Below are 4,101 nucleotides of genomic sequence, written 5' to 3' on the forward strand. Positions count from 1 at the left end.
CAGGGGAGAGAAGACTGACCATTACCCCTACCGCATTTTTTTTTTTTTTGAAAAATGGGGCTTTTTGCATTTCTCTGGGATTGGGTGTCACTCCGATGTAAGTTGAGTGAAGATATGAGTCGCACAGCGTCACTTTGCGACAAGTAGCATACAAGATGCTAACGAGAGATTCTGTAACGTCAACACAGTAAAAATGGACCAATAACCGAGTGGTTCACTGCTAGCTTAGCTACAAGTTAGCATCAAACACAACAAAGGCTGTCAGTTGAATGGGCTTGAGCTAACGTTAGCAACAATCAATCATAGATGGCTACAACGTTTTTGAAATGATTCCCATCTTCTGTTTATTGTTTGAAATGAGAAAAGTTTATTATCTAAGTGAGGAGCAATATGTGAGAGAAATATGGTGATAATTGATCGATGTTTAGGTACATTAAACCACGTTAAACCACGTTTTTCGTTGACTGTCTTTTTTAATTCGGTTGCTTGTTCTATGTGTCATGCGTTGACTATGTTTAAAGTGGTACGTATGTCCTATTTATTTCTGTAGCTTCTGCCAGGTCATGTTTGTAAATGAGAATTGGTTCTCAAACAGTTTACCTGGATAAATAAAGGTTAAAATAAAAAAAAAATAAGCTTTTCCTCGCCATAGACACCAATGAAGAAGAAACGTTACCGCGAGATAAAACAAAAAATCTAACTTGTTGGATTCATACTTTTTTCTAATCGTTGGATTCAGTTATAGTTTTGTGACAGGTTAAGTTGTTTATGAAGATAATGGGCCCGGTAAATATGGTGATAATTGATCGTTGTTTAGGTACATTAAGCCACGTTAAGCTTTTTTCACGTTAAGCGTTTTAGAACGTCCCCATTTATAGGAACTATGATGATACCAGATCCATGAAATGAGGAAGTTAATGATAAATTATGCCAGAAAGAACCTTGTCCAGTGGAAATTACGCCCTAGGATTATCCATCTGCTCATTCGGCGTTAGGTCGCAGGGGCAGCGGCTCCAGCAGGGGACCCCTAACTATCCTTTCCCGAGCCACATACATACTTGAGTAAATGTACTTAGTTACATTCCACTGTATTCAGTAGTGGAATGTAAAAAGTAGAAAAAATGATATATATATATATATATATATATATATATATATATATATATATATATATACACAGTATGCACAATATTTGCCTCTGAGATGTAGTGGAGTAGAAAATTAAAATGAAATGGAGATACTCAAGTACAGAAGGAGTACCTTAAAATTGTAGTGAAGTACATGTACTCGTCCACTCAGTTCCTTTAGGTCAGTGCGACAGGCCGCTCCTCAGCTCTGGCAGCTGATTGGTGGAGAGACGTCAGTAGCCTAATACATGTATAAAAGCATTTTTGCTTTATTTTGTAATTCCTTTCCCCTTACCCCTTTGTGTTGTGTGAACAACAAAAACCCAGACGTAGTTGTTTACGTTGGAAGTATTGCTTTTAAAACACACGTTCGCACAGAGTGATGCCGCCCACGCGAAGTGCGCTGTACACTAAAACAAAGTGACTCCATTCTTTCATCCGCAGGGAAAATAACAGGCAGCGTGCCAGCGAAAAACCGGAAACCAGGAGGTTTCACCTTCAAAATAAACTTGGAACATTCCTATTTTTTATGACGATGGATGGATGGATGGATGGATGGATGGATGGATGGATGGATGGATGGATGGATGGATGGATGGATGGATGGATGGATGGATGGATGGATTATTGACCAAGTACTACAGTGTACAAATAATTTGACTCCGGTCTTTGCATTGCTCTTAATGTACTTACACAGAAATATACATACAGCTATAATCAAGGACGACAAAGTTGGACAAAGGTATAACATCAACATTGAAGCTACTAGCCTACTATGTATGGATATAAATGTATATGAAAAGTATATAGGGTGTATTTAGGGTTGGATGTCCTGTTTTGTTTTGTTATGCGGGCTGTTTATCATTTATAGTTTTCTGTTACTGTCAAAAGCATATCTACATCTACATCAACCTGAGCAAGACACTTATCCCCTAGTTGCTCCAAAGGCATCCGACCTCTGACATAACAAGTCTGACACAATTGTAAGTCACTTTGGCTAAAAGTGTCAGCTAAATGACAAGTAATGTAATAACGTAATGTAATCCCATTCCTTTTGCAAGTACTTGCAAGTTCTGTTTTACCTTTGCCCAAGTTGTGTTGTCCTTGTTTTTAGCTGTATGTTTATTTCCTGTGTAAAGAAACAATAAACTAAAAAACAGTCAAATTCCTTGTGGGAATTTGTCAATATCTGACCACGATACTGAAAAATGACTGGAATTTTGAATCTTATTTTGAAAGTCTGACCGGAAACGGGTCAATACATCCATGGCGCAAATGTAAACTAGGATTACGGTTCTGTGGGAAGTTGTAACTCGTCCTCGTATCACCTCTGCGTGACACTCCGGTCTTCTCCGGGAACCGTCGCCACGTTAACACGCCAGGAACCGGCGTGGTGCACCGAAACCGGCCAGAAACGGTGAGTTGCAACCGGCCGCTGCGTCACGTGCAGCCGGGGACCGACAAACTGCGTGGAAAAACTCACGTTAACGTGCGTTAAAGTGTGAGAGTGAATTGTCAAGTTCCCGGAACTGACCATGGACTTCCATGTGGTTTCAATGCAACGTCAGGTCAAAGCCACACCGAGTTACACCAAACTCCATGTACATTTTTTAAGATATTTAAATGACGTTGTCATAGGGATTCTCAACGGACTTCTTAATGATTTCTGCATTAGTTTCTATAGTGAGTTATTGCACTTAAAACAGGTTTCACGTGACTGTTGCGTACTAATCCTGCAACACCTCTGTAAACAAGTATCTTTTTTTCAGATTAAGTGATTTGATAGTTTAGTTGGAAAGTGTTTGGCAAATAGAGTGGATTCTGGTTTACTGGGACCGGTGGTTCCCAACCTGGGGGTCTGGGACCCCTTGATATGTCTTGCGAAGTACATCTGATGGGTCGCAAGTTGTTGGACAAGTTGGGACATAGTTTTACACTTAAATTGTTTTTTAGCTGATATGAAGCCACAGCCGCTTAGCTTAGCTTAGCTTAGCTTAGCTTAGCAGGAACAAACAGCTAGCCTGGCTCAGTCAAACGATAACAAATGTTTTTGAAATGCCCATATTATGGAAGAAAATCACTTTTTTTCTGGGATTTGGGGTGTTATATTTGTGTCTCTGGTGCTTCCACACGCATACAAACTTATTAAAAAAAACTATCCATGCTGTTTTGAGTGAGATATGGTTTCTGAATGTCCTCTGTCTTCAGTCTCCGAGCGGTTCAACATCTGCACGGCTTTCTACGTCACTAGCCGAGACAGGTGGCTAACCGTAGCACATGCTAACGCTAGCATGCTAGCTCGTTCTCAATGGCAAAACACTGCCGCAACACACTCTAGTTGTTGTTGGAACGACAGAAATCGGCTCAGATGAGAACCTAATGAGTGCAGGGGAGAAAGACTGACCATTACCCCTACCGCATTTTTTTTTTTTTTTGAAAAATGGGGCTTTTTGCATTTCTCTGCGGATTGAGCGTGTCACTCCCCGATGTAAGTTGAGTGAAGATATGAGTCGCACATGCGTCACTTTGCGACAAGTAGCATACAAGATGCTAACGAGAGACTTCTGTAACGTCAACACAGTAAAAATGGACCTACTTAACCGAGTTGGTTCACTGCTAGCTTAGCTACAAGTTAGCATCAAACACAACAAAGGCTGTCAGTTGAATGGTGCTTTGAGCTAACGTTAGCAACCAATCAATCATAGATGGCTACAACGTTTTTGAAATGATTCCCATCTTCTGTTATTGTTTGAAATGAGAAAAGTTTATTATTTCATGGATTTCACCAAATGTCAGTATGACACGTTACGACGAATTATGTGAAAACACTTCATGATGTCTCCTGTGTCTTCGTGTGTTGTAGTTTTACTGCAGTTCGGTCTTAGCCAAATTCCGGTCTGTCAAAAGCACCGGCTCATCAGCAGCTCTCTCCCAGCCGCAACCCTAACTTGACCTCTGACCTCTCAATCATACC

The 4,101-nt window shown here is 40.5% G+C and overlaps 1 protein-coding gene across 5 annotated transcripts in view; it reads left to right on the top strand.

The window, feature by feature from the left end:
* The first annotated feature begins 2,372 nt into the window (after positions 1 to 2,372).
* aass (aminoadipate-semialdehyde synthase) overlaps positions 2,373 to 4,101 on the top strand; it is a 33,252-nt gene continuing 31,523 nt past the window's right edge. For 4 of the 5 annotated variants that reach the window (XM_032522900.1, XM_032522903.1, XM_032522904.1 and 1 more), the window contains exon 1: positions 2,373 to 2,544. The gene's annotated coding sequence lies outside the window, so the exon portion shown is untranslated. The remainder of the gene's footprint in view (positions 2,545 to 4,101) is intronic. The other variant, XM_032522901.1, reaches the window with a different exon arrangement.

This window comes from Etheostoma spectabile, chromosome 8 (genome assembly GCF_008692095.1).
Source record: "Etheostoma spectabile isolate EspeVRDwgs_2016 chromosome 8, UIUC_Espe_1.0, whole genome shotgun sequence".
NCBI lineage: Eukaryota > Metazoa > Chordata > Actinopteri > Perciformes > Percidae > Etheostoma > Etheostoma spectabile.